Source organism: Rhinoderma darwinii, chromosome 2 (genome assembly GCF_050947455.1).
Source record: "Rhinoderma darwinii isolate aRhiDar2 chromosome 2, aRhiDar2.hap1, whole genome shotgun sequence".
Taxonomy (NCBI): Eukaryota; Metazoa; Chordata; class Amphibia; order Anura; family Rhinodermatidae; genus Rhinoderma; species Rhinoderma darwinii.
This window is the reverse complement of record NC_134688.1, coordinates 197,323,233-197,336,376: the sequence shown is the minus strand read 5'-3', so window position 1 is coordinate 197,336,376 and position 13,144 is coordinate 197,323,233. Positions and strand designations below refer to the sequence as shown.

At 39.5% G+C, this 13,144-nt stretch overlaps 1 protein-coding gene across 3 annotated transcripts in view; it reads right to left on the bottom strand.

Moving 5' to 3' along the window:
• Positions 1–13,144, bottom strand: part of LOC142742688 (sodium/hydrogen exchanger 2-like) — a 123,107-nt gene that overhangs the window by 77,476 nt on the left and 32,487 nt on the right. The window lies entirely within an intron of this gene.

Genomic DNA, 13,144 nt, shown 5'->3' with positions numbered 1-13,144 from the left:
CATATAGACATTCTAAGTGTTGATACGTGTCCGCAACATAGGCATACTTAGTGAGGACATGCCTGTCCCACAATGAATGAGTATGTACGTGTAAGCGGGCATATATTTACAGCCTGTTGTCACCCCATTTACATGTGTACTTTTCATGTATTTATAGAGAAGTAGTAAGAGATGCTGTTTGAGTATGAATCTCTATATGTACATATACCTATGGTTTGGGGGTAATATTTTTCTATGTTTGGTTATTTTACACTTTGTTTGTATGATTGAGTAGTGTGTAGGAACCCTTAGGGACAGGTAAGGTACAAACACACCCTTGTAGGTAATTGCCACCTCAACCTTGGAACTGGTATGGTCCATTCAATGATGGATTGAAGGGGAAATGGAAGGCGATGCTCCACCCCACAATTAGATTCCTGGATACCAAGACATGACCTCCTCCTCAGGGATGTTAACCTGTCATGATAGAGTCCTGGATATCGGCTCACAAAGATTGTTTCGTCTTCAATGAAGATGCTGGAAAGATTTGAAAAAGTAACAGATTGCGTACAAAGGTTGTCGAAAGGCGAGCTAAGCCATTCCAAGGCTGACAGTGTGAGGGCATAAATAGCCTTACATGGGTCGGCATGCTAAAATTGGATCAGCCGCTGGAAAGACCTGCTGACGCCACTAAAGAGGAAAAGATTCATAAAGAAAGATCAAGAGCCAAGAAAGAAGAATATCCAGGACTTTGAGTTTTATTATAGACTTTGAGTTTCTATGGACTATGAGGTTTCATATGAACTTCATTCGTTTGATGGACTTTGAGGTTTCGCATGAGTTTCGTTAGTTTGATGGACTTTGGGCTTCATTCTATGGACTCTGTGGTACACTAGACTCCTGAGTCTGAGGACTGGCGGGAAAGTGTCCTTGAGGAGATAGGTGATGTCGAGTACCTTAGTCCAAAAGTGTACTTCCTTCCATCTAAGACCATTACCAGTAACCAGGGAGGTTGAGGGGGTAAATAGAACCCCACAAACACTTCCCCAAATTATGGCCATTTTCTAGCACAGGAATAATCTAACAAAAATTTGTATTCAGACACTATATTTGTGCAGATCTAAAACAACTTGAGGATTTGTAGACATCAGATTAGAAAGAATTTCAAATTAATCAAATTTATAGGGTCATTGCCTCTGATTTATGCAATGAAGAGACTATGAATGCAAGAGACAATATGCTTGAATAGTTAGAAAAATTTAACATTTTGACTCTGAATCGAAATATTCAGAAAGGCTTGCAGGCTAAGGAGGATGATATTAACAGTTAGAAAAATAGGAAATGTTTAGAGACTATTTCCACGTGATAATTGAGGAGTTTTTGATGAAAGTGGAGAAAATTGTAAATGTGTACTATTAGATAGAATAATGACTTCATTATCATTCTCTACTATTTTGAAATCATAAGATCGGAGAGGAAGATTTAGAAGAGAAGAGCATCAATGAGTCTAAACTGTCTTTAGCACCAACAGCATAAGCCTATAGCATCCATTATTTGAATGTAGCAACCCATTGATTTCACTTGTCCACGACCTTCAGGTCATCAAGTCAGAGGAACATTAGGTTGTGTAGATCTTGCAAAAGAAATGAAGCCCAATGATTCAAATTAATCCCAGTCAAATAAAGACACAGGAAAACCAATCCAAACTAGTGGTTCCCCAGTAAAGAAAAAGCAACCTATCGACAGTAGATACCGGAATTTTTTAGGTTGGTTTGTATGCATTTACTGAAGCAGTGAAATCTCTTTCACCAAACTTTTTTCATTTAAATATTGAAAATGTGCCCCTACAATTTGTTCTACTACATAAATCCACTGCATTTATTGGTGAGAAAAGTATTGTACTTGTTAAAGGGCTGGGGTAATGGTGGGGTTCACTCACTCGTCTCACCCACTATTACTGCCTCCTATATAATCAGGGTCACTAGGGTTATGCCTAGCTTCCCTACCAAACTCTTGTATTAACGTTAGTCTACTTGCTTTGCTACTAAGTAAGCGTATATATGACTGCATAGTAAATAAAGGGTAATATTTATTATTACAAACAGTAATCACACTTACATATAACACAGAACACAGTAACTGATCACAGTATAGTATCAGTATAACCCAATACATATAACAAGTTAATATGTACTGAGTATACTCACACTATACATAGTACAGTATAGACATGGTATCACAATCCTAAATTATACCGCCACCCACTTACCTAAACATACATAGAAGTTACGTTACAATACAATACACGCTCACTATTTCTGTCCCACTCCCTCCTAATATAACTGTCCCTGTACACTAAGGGTTAACACGAGATAAGGAGGATAAAGGGTTAACAAGGGAAATGGGTTGCTGTGTACCAGAGGATAGCAGGTAAATGGTGGGAAAGGGTTAAACAGGTACCAGGGGATATGCAGGTAATGTGCAGGCAGGTGAGAATGGGTTGACCAGGGAAGTGTTGTGTAGGCAGATGGGTAAGATGGGGTACCAGTTCATTGTGTAGGGGGGGAGAAGTAAGAGTTAAGTGTATAGGGGGAGAGGGGTGAAGGGTTAAGTGTGTAGGGGGTAGAGGGTTACGTGTAGCTGCTGCTATACTTGGATACTTAGCGGTGCATGTGGTCCTAGGTTGGTGAATCAGGAACAAGAGTTGGTGTCTGTTGAGGGAGGCAGGAGCAAGAGAGAGAAGTGTGGGACAGTTTGTCTTTTTAAACCCTGCCGTGCACTTCTGTATGGCATCACATTCTCATGCACGTGCAAGTGGGGGGGGCATGGGACTGTTTATGGTTCCCCCATGGAATCTCATTACCTGGCGAGGGGGGAGGGCAGGCAGTGGGAATGCATTGGATGTACCCACCATCTTCTCCCCCCTCCCCCAGAGGCTAGAGATATACCTTTCTGGAGGGACAAATCTACACTCACATGTAGATAGAAATAAATATATAAAACACTTCCCTTTACAGTACCTAATTTGAACTTGAAGCTTTCATCAAGAACAAAATACAGTACAAGGGCACACTTACAGATGGTTTCAACCAACATTGAAATCTAATTTTAATCCTAGAGTGGAAATTTTAGAAGGCATTTTAGGTAATGGTTACATCAGACATAAAAAAATGAATGCAAGCAAAAGTGTAAAGCATTCCAGTAACCCAATGAAACTAGAAAAGAAGCCCTCATTGTCAATGAGACAATAACAGCCTTATTCTGGCTGACAGGGAAGGATGTTAGTTATATTACATATTGATCAATGCTATCAGGAAATGACGAGGCTTCTCAGTGATTCTGTCAAATAAAGAGCCGAGAGATCCAACGGTGGAATTTGTTAAGAATATCATCACCTAATTAAAAAAAAACTAAGAAACTAGGTGTGTTAAAAAAAGAATAGGGGGGAGTTTATTCGTAACCAATATCAATAAATTATGGGTCACAGTGTTCTCTTTTCTCCTAGTAACTAGAAAGACATAAGCAATTACTCCAGGCCAGAGGTCGCACTAAATATTTTTTCACAGGGTAAAAATACTCCTCCTAGCATTTATAATGACTATTTTTAGCGAAGGCGGAGTATATAATGTGCGGTATTTCAATTTAATAGCAAATAGCTGGTTGCAGAGCGTCTTGCTACCAGTATGGATTCAATGCGATCAGCAGCTGTTAATTGATGTGACTGGGCACCTATTTAGAACAATGGAAGTCCTTTGTTTTAAATAGGAACTCTGTGGTCCTCCAGATTGAAGGCCGCACTAGGTGTGGCTCTCGGCTTTAGATGATTGAGAAGGCTCCCCTTTTTTTTTACCTAAGCAGGCCATACTTCAATATACTGTGTCATTTATATCTATGAGGTACATTTTCTAAATGTCATGTTGCAGGATTTGTCAGAAGGAGTTAACAATAAAAGTGTAAAGGAAATGGGCTAAGGATCAACGCTTAACAAGGAAGCTTGCACTGCAGGAAACCAGAAAGGATTAGGTTGTACTTTAGCATTGGTTTGTGTTGTAAGCTGCTACAGAGGTTCGGATGAAATATATGACAGATCAAAGATAAGAAAAAATATCTCCTTTATTTACAGTATTTTGTGCTAGATTTTCTTTAAAAAATAAATAAAAAATAGAGCCCACTGCGTTAATACTTTTGGTTGTACATTTATATAATTTAGGGAGAATTTGACTTGTCATTTTCCTTCCATATGAAACCAAACAATACTTTGCTATAATGAGGGTTTTTCTTTACTGTGTGATGTATGCATTGGCTAGAAATTACTTCTGACAAGAAAAAATATAACAAGAGAATCTGCAAAACTTACACTGGCTATACACAATTCTATCATTCACTTTCGTTTTGGTGTCTTGGCTCAACTTACATGATAATTCTATGTTGGCTCCATTGAAGTAAATGGGACTGAGATGCAATACAACACACAACTTTTTGTATGCATTCAGAGCATTTGACCTGTTGCCCAAAACCTTCCTATAATTTCTCAGATATATAGTGTATTTTAATGGGCCACAAATGAGTTTCAATTACTAAGTGAAGTTATGCCACTAGAGGTATTTTCCCATTGTTACTTTTTATAAACCATATTTAATTTATGACAATCAGGCTAGGTTACAGTCTTGTAATTTGTTATGCAGTGTAACAATGATGTGTTGGCAGATACCTGCAACTCTATCTGGAAGTAAAATAAAACTTATAGTAGTACCGTGAAATTTGCCTGTAAACACTCTTATACTTCATTTCCTCTTTGGAAAATGTGTACACAAGAACATGCATTAGTGCTTTAGTATTCCTGGCATAAATCTGTTACTAGACAAATACTGTATGGTACTATAAAGACTGGAATGCAAAGTAATGGAAATGTTTAACCTTTCAATCGAGAGGCATGTCTATACTCAACAGGATACTTCAGATGAATATTCCCATACCATTCTCTATTTTATTCCTATGGCGCCGGTAAAGAGTTTTAAATGGGATCTCCTGAATATATATCTATATATATATCTATTTGGAAACTAACTTTTCAAACAACTTATTGTAATCTAATAGTATACCTGATATATATCAACTTTGTGATTTACTTACTGTTAAAATTAAGTTGTTTTATCAATGCAAATGCTGAGCGATAGACTGCAGGATGTGGGAATTTGTGTCTTCACAGCCTGACGTCTAGCCAGAAGTCTATGGAGAGAGGGCGGAGCAGAGAGAGAAAAGACACAGACACGCTGCCAATACAAGTTTATGGAGAGGGTAGAGCAGGGAGAAAGAAATAGACACTGCCCAAAGAAGTCTATGGAGAGGGGAGGGGGAGCTGGAGGAGAGAGCAGAGTGAGAGAACAGATACACACATATGTGCAGCTTCTGGTAAGAGTTATATGTCAACCATTTGTTGGTTTCTCAGCTACACTGCTCATTACTTCTGTATAATCTCCTCCATGCTGCTTCTTTATATATATATGATTTATAGAGATAGGGTAGCAGGATTCTCCTCTTCTCTGTGTGCAGTGTATAAAAGACATTATAGCTGTTAGGCTCCACCCACCAGCTCAGAGAAAGCTGAGAATTAGAAATAGAGCCTGCAGAGTGGAAAACTGCTAAAAAATGCCATATACTAGTCATAAAATTGTAAAGGATCTGCCAGGCACAGCTTCGGGGTTAACTCCCTTAATTAATCAGTCAGCACCTGAATCTACATCCCTGAGACTGACTCCAGCTTCCACCACTCAGGCTGGCAGGCTTAGGAGTGGGAGAGCCTATCGCAGCCTGGCCAGACTCAGCTAGCTCCCACCCTCTGTCTATTTATACCTGCATTTCCTGTTCCTCCTTGCTTGTTATTCTTTTTCGTGTGGTTTCCTGGCCCAGCTACAGCTCCTGACTATTTGATCCTGCTCCATACTGACCCTGGCTTACTGACTACTCTTCTGCTCTTCGTTTGGTACCTCGCACACTCCTGGCTTGACTCGGCTCGTTCACCACTCTGGTTGCTCACGGTGTTGCCGTGGGCAACTGCCCCTTTCCCTTGCTTGTATTCCCTTGTATGTTTGTCGTGTTTGTCGTGCACTTACTGAGTGCAGGGACCGCCGCCCAGTTGTACCCCGTCGCCTAGGGCGGGTCGTTGCAAGTAGGCAGGGACAGAGTGGCGGGTAGATTAGGGCTCAGTTGTCCGTTTCCCTACCCCCCCGGTCACTACAAAAATAGATAGAAATAGTGTTGATCCTCACGTACACACCTATGACAGCTTATTCTTAAAAGGTAGTTACGCTTCAAGGACTCATTAAAAAATTCAATACAATATCACGAAATGCTAGCAAAACCCTTGACAGGCTGCACTCCACATCACAACCACTAGGTGGTCACACAGATATCTCGTGTTGAATATCGCAAGACCATGTTTTTGTCTTCAAAGTTGGTCATCACGCGCCACACATCTAAGGAGATTTTGAGATATGAGGAAAGGTAAAGAACGACACATCTGTACTTGATGTTTTAATTCCTCAACATTTTCAACAATAATAATTGTGTACATATAGAGGCTGAAAATCAGTCTTGTCCATATCCAACAGACATGTAAAGCGATTGTCTCATAAAAGGTTCCTGCATCAATAATTGCTGAATGTAAATTGTTGAATGTAAACTGGAATGGTACCAATCACTGACAGCAAGCAGAAACATTGAATATGGTAGGGAATTGTAACAAACTATATTAGGGAGATGCATAACTTTTCATTATATAATGATTATGTTTTATTTACATAATACAAAAACCTCTTTAATTGTTATGCTGTTTGATACAGAGAGAATGAATTGAGCTCGGCAACAAGGGGACTGTAAAATGAAATGGGGCAAAGATACTAAGTAATAGCAGAAAATCAGAATTACAAAAGTACTGGCCTACTACAAACTCCCAGACTATGAAAAGTTCACATCACTTTCGATATGTACAGTACACATTTGTGCAGGACCTATGTGTTTGCATTAAATAGAAGCCTAAGAACTCCATTCTTGCAAGTAGACATACTAAGGCCTCAAGCACACATCCGTGGCCCTTTATACGGCTACAAGTCACAGATGCAGTCCGTAGTTTTAACGAACCAATGAATAGAATGTCCGAGACTGATCTGCAAAAATGGAGAGGAATAGCATATATTCTATCATTTGCAAAACAAACACATGGATCCGCAAAAAAAAAAAATAGATGTGTGCATGGCCCCATAGAAATGAATGGTTCAGTGTGCTATCTGTTAAAAAAAACGGACAACACACTGAAGAATATCACTGAAGTGTGATTGAGGCCTTAAGGCCAGGATCACACGTAGTTCTGATGCAGTTTTTGGCTTAGTTTTTTAGCCAAAGCGAGAAGAGGATCCAAAAATAATTGACCCTCAACGGCCACCGTAGAAATAGTAACATGCACGTACTCTAACGACACAGAACACCTTAGAGAGCGACCAATGATCTGTCAATACTATATAATCATCTCCTTGTAACAGGGACGCCACACAGGATCAACTAATGATTCAGAAAAAAAGCAAACCCATACTTACAGTGAAGGAAATAAGTATTTGATCCCTTGCTGATTTTGTAAGTTTGCCCACTGTCAAAGACATGAACAGTCTAGAATTTTTAGGCTAGGTTAATTACCAGTGAGAGATAGATTATATAAAAAAAACAACAGAAAATCACATTGTCAAAATTATATATATTTATTTGCATTGTGCACAGAGAAATAAGTATTTGATCCCTTTGGCAAACAGGACTTAATGCTTGGTGGCAAAACCCTTGTTGGCAAGCACAGCAGTCAGACGTTTTTTGTAGTTGATGATGAGGTTTGCACAAATGTTAGATGGAATTTTGGCCCACTCTTCTTTGCAGATCATCTGTAAATCATTAAGATTTCGAGGCTGTCGCTTGGCAACTCGGATCTTCAGCTCCCTCCCTAAGTTTTCGATGGGATTAAGGTCTGGAGACTGGCTAGGCCACTCCATGACCTTAATGTGCTTCTTTTTGAGCCACTCCTTTGTTGCCTTGGCTGTATGTTTCGGGTCATTGCCGTGCTGGAAGACTCCCATTGATGCGGTGAAGTAGTCCTGTGCACTTAGCAGAGAAACACCCCCAAAACATAATGTTTCCACCTCCATGCTTGACAGTGGGGACGGTGTTCTTTGGGTCATAGGCAGCATTTCTCTTCCTCCAAACACGGCGAGTTGAGTTAATGCCAAAGAGCTCAATTTTAGTCTCATCTGACCACAGCACCTTCTCCCAATCACTCTCAGAATCATCCAGATGTTCATTTGCAAACTTCAGACGGGCCTGTACATGTGCCTTCTTGAGCAGGGGGACCTTGCGGGCACTGCAGGATTTTAATCCATTACGGCGTAATGTGTTAACAATGGTTTTCTTGGTGACTGTGGACCCAGCTGCCTTGAGATCATTAACAAGTTCTCCCCGTGTAGTTTTCGGCTGAGCTCTCACCTTCCTCAGGATCAAGGATACCCCACGAGGTGAGATTTTGCATGGAGCCCCAGATCGATGTCGATTGACAGTCATTTTGTATGTCTTCCATTTTCTTACTATTGCACCAACAGTTGTCTCCTTCTCACCCAGCGTCTTACTTATGGTTTTGTAGCCCATTCCAGCCTTGTGCAGGTCTATGATCTTGTCCCTGACATCCTTAGAAAGCTCTTTGGTCTTGCCCATGTTGTAGAGGTTAGAGTCAGACTGATTAATTGAGTCTGTGGACAGGAGTCTTTTATACAGGTGACCACGTAAGACCGCTGTCTTTAATGCAGGCACCAAGTTGATTTGGAGCGTGTAACTGGTCTGGAGGAGGCTGAACTATTAATGGTTGGTAGGGGATCAAATACTTATTTCTCTGTGCACAATGCAAATAAATATATATAATTTTGACTATGTGATTTTCAGTTTTTTTTTTTTTTATATAATCTATCTCTCACTGGTAAAATTAACCTAGCCTAAAAATTCTAGACTGTTCATGTCTTTGACAGTGCGCAAACTTACAAAATCAGCAAGGGATCAAATACTTATTTCCTTCACTGTATGTAACATCTGTCAACACCCATTTTTGAACTTACACCTTTCCCACATGACTGTCGTGTCATCACTCACTTTTTAGTATGTAAGTGCACTCTTTGTGATACATTTTAGATTGCATGATGAAGACCTTGGTACAAGCTTAAAACGCATTGCATTTTAATGAAAATAGAAATATAGTTTTTAAGTATAATCCTTTTGCGAGCGCTTCTCATTGAAAGCCCTGTCTGGATTACCATTTACACAGGAGCGCCTACACAGGAGAATATGTTTTCTGTTCATTTTGGATCCAAAAAGAAAGAAAGTTATAAAGAAAAGACTGATGTATCACCTTTCTTTTATGTCCACTCCGAAACTGCATATAAACTGTTTGTGTGATCCTGGCCTAATGGAGATTTCATGCAGTTTATGGGATATATCGGCTTCAGTTCTCATGCACAGGGCAAATTCTAGTACATCGACTCAGTATAGCAGCATGCGTATTACAGAGCTGTAATCACTCCATGTGCCACCATATACAGCCTTTGTGGGATTCCATATTATCCCCTAAAAGTAATACTTCTATGTCGAAAAAATGAGGTACTGTTTAGAGGTATGCCAGTAAGTAAATATGCCCCAATATGTATTGTATTGTATCAACAAAATGTTTTAATAAATGAATGCTTAAAAAAAAAAAATTAGTTTCTGGTCTATTATCAATTCTATAAAATAAAACAGCAAAAAAGTCAATGGTGTTAAAAATGTTAAAAAATATTGTCAATAAAACACAAGAAAGTTATCTATACAATGAACATCAAAATAGAACAGAAGTTTCACCTTATGAGACTGTTAGCGACCATGTGGAACCTTCTGGATCAGAAGGCAGCAAAGCAAGATTTTCTCGTTTCAGTCATATCATTCCAGAGTCAAATAAACTCCTAAGTGAAGTGTATGCAGCAAATTGACGCATACACAGCTACCTGTTAATTGCTATCACTGTCCTGAGGGGCGGGGGGGGGGGGCCGGGTGTAATGACAGCAGCACCTTACTTTGTGGTGTCCTTCCATGAACACTATTCTTGTACAGTGTTTTTCTAACACATAAACAGACATTTTGCAGTTTAAGTCTTCAGACGATATTATTCTGTTAGCTTTGGGTTCTTTCTCACCACTTTCAGGATTGCCCATTGTGCTCTTGGAGTGATATTAACTGGATGCCCACTCCTAAGAAGAGTAGCAGCAGTCCTGAATTTTTTTTTACGTCACCCCCGCCACTTTTCTCAAAGGGGGGCATTGTTTCCCAAAAGAAGGCATGGACACAGCAGCCCGAAAAATGTATTATAAATTAAGATAGAAAACTGGCGTAAACGATAGAGGAAATCTACGCCAGCTCCTAGCTGGTGTAGATTTCACTCTGAGGGGCACATCAAAGTAGAGGCCCGTAATGGGCCCGTAATGGGCCCCATACCTTGCCCCTCCAGATTGGACTACCCCCCCCATCAGACTACCCCACCACCCATTGAATAAAAAAAAATAAGTATGCTCACCTCACCGCTCCTCTTTTTCTCTCCGGGTCCCTTCAGTATACTGTGGGTAATACAAGGTCCTGATGCCAGGCAGAGTCAGAACATTGTTTGTGATGCAGCACTTATGACGTTGAGTGCTGTGTTGCATATAAGGCCCTGTCACTGCTCAGCATCAGGAGCTTGTAAGCAGTAGCAAGTTGGGGGAACCTGAGGAAACCCGGTGGGGAGAAGTAAAGAGTAGTGGTGAGTAGACTTCTTTTTTTATCTTATGCCCGATGGGAAGGGGGGACTTGATGGCGCACAGACGCGATCGTTGCGGCACAATTGCGTTCGCCTCTTAATGAATGTCTCGCATGTTACACCAACTTTCCTTATATTAGACTGGCGTATGAAATGCCAGTCTTAAGGATTTCCCCCCTAATTTGTTTAATCATCGATTGATGTACACCCAGGTCTTTGGCTTTGTAGCCTTTTCCAGCTTCATGCATATCTATAACATATCTTCTGAGGTCTCCTGAAGTTGTTTACCTCGAGGCATGGTTCACACTAACAAATATTTATTGAGAACAACAGATTTGTTAGTAGCCAGTTTTTGTGTACCCTTATTTAATGGGAAAAGCACTTATGAAATCCACACTTCCAATCTCATCGCCTCAATTAAAAGTGAAAATTTTGACAATTAGCACTTGAAAAAGTCAGTAACACAGAGGTTCACTTACTTTTTCTCCCTGCACTGCGAATGTTCGCTCAATGTGCTCAATAAAAGACACAAACATTACAACTGTTTGTGTGTTATTAGTTAGATTGTGTTTTGTGAATTATAGAAAACAATCAGACCACATTTTATTAATAATCAATGCACAAATCCAGGTAATTCCAAAGGATTCACTTACCTTTTTTTGCAACTGTATATTATACAGTATATACATCAATAACTGAGTGAGTGATGGCGGGTGGAGGGATCAAAAAAGACTCAGGTTCATGAAGTTCATATTATTACTTAGGTTGTGTTGATTAAACATATCTTTCCAATACAGTGAAAGAAATGTGTACTATACACAGGTATTTTCTAGGAAGCAGCAGTAAAAAGGTGTTGTCCTTATTTATTTTTATACATTTTTTTACATTTGGCAGTTTTCCTTTTTTTTTACGCTTCATTAAGAAAGCACTCTGGTGTGGTTTTATTTTCTGCCTCCCTATTTTAATATGTGGTGACATGTAATGCAATGTTGTGTATCAACTTACCTAGTACTGTATTTCATGTGTAGCCGCACCATTCCGGGCCGCCACTGGGTAACCTGATCTTCACTGTGGCTCTCTGAATCCTACAGCATCTTCTATAGGGATCGGAAGTCAGTCTCTCAATACAGGTCTATGAGAGCCCCGATGTGAGTCTCACAGACTTGCATTGGGAAACTGACCTCTGATTTTTACAAGAGACGCTATTGAATTCAAAGAGGCAGAGTGAAGATCACGTTACCCAGCGGCGGCCCGGAACGGAGCTGCTACCCGTGAATTACAGCACCAGATAAGCTTATAAACAATATTACACTACATGTCCCCACACAGGGGACAGGGGAAAAAAATACACCGGAGTGCTTCTTAAAGGTTAAGTAAAACAAGAGGGCCTTAAAACAGGGCTGAACAAAACTGGGTAGCCAAGTAGCCAATACGCCTAACAATTTGTAGCAGGAATACTGCGATTTACACTATTTCCTACCAATATTATATATTTCTAAAACAGCTCACTGTTTGCCATCACTATATAACATATTGTGGCTATTCAGCACTCTTGGTTTTTTAATAGGTTACATTTTGCACAATAAAGACAGGTTGTTTTTTTTAAACAATTTGTTTTTGTGTTACTGTATTCCAAGACTCATAAAATTTGCCACCTTTGAGGGCCCGTACTTTTAATTGGTACCATTTTCTGGTATATACAATTTTTGGATTACATTTTTTTTTTTTTGGAAGGCAGGAAAAACAAAAAACTGCTTTCAGTGTTTGTATTTTTATGACATTCACCCTGCGGGATAAATAACGTGATTATTTTGTCGTGCAGGTTTTTTATTTTTTGACATTTTTTAATTCCAAATTATTATTATTTTTTTCTATATTTCATTTTACTTTTTTTTTTATTTTATTTTTTAACCCCACTAGGGGACTTGGCTCTTTAATCATTTGATCGCACACTGTAATACATCTGTGTTACAGGGCTTAATAGTTTCTCGTACATGGCAGAACTTGGAGCCATAGCTTGGCCTCCGGCTGCCATGGCAACCATTAGGAACCCAGCAATTTCGACGCAGGGGCGCCGACGGGCTTACAGGGGGAGATTGCATTACAAAGATCTACTGCTTTATCTCCATAGTAAATTAAACCTAGTAATGTAGGATATTATATTTTTTTCTAAATGGTTGGATACATCATTAAAAAGTTAAGAAATCCAAATAAAGTATTCCTGTCGTTCTCTCTCAGATTTGTCCTCAGTTAGTTGAATATTTTCCCTGCTATATGCTTTTGATAAGTTCTGTAAGCTTTGGACTGGCAACCAATGAAAAT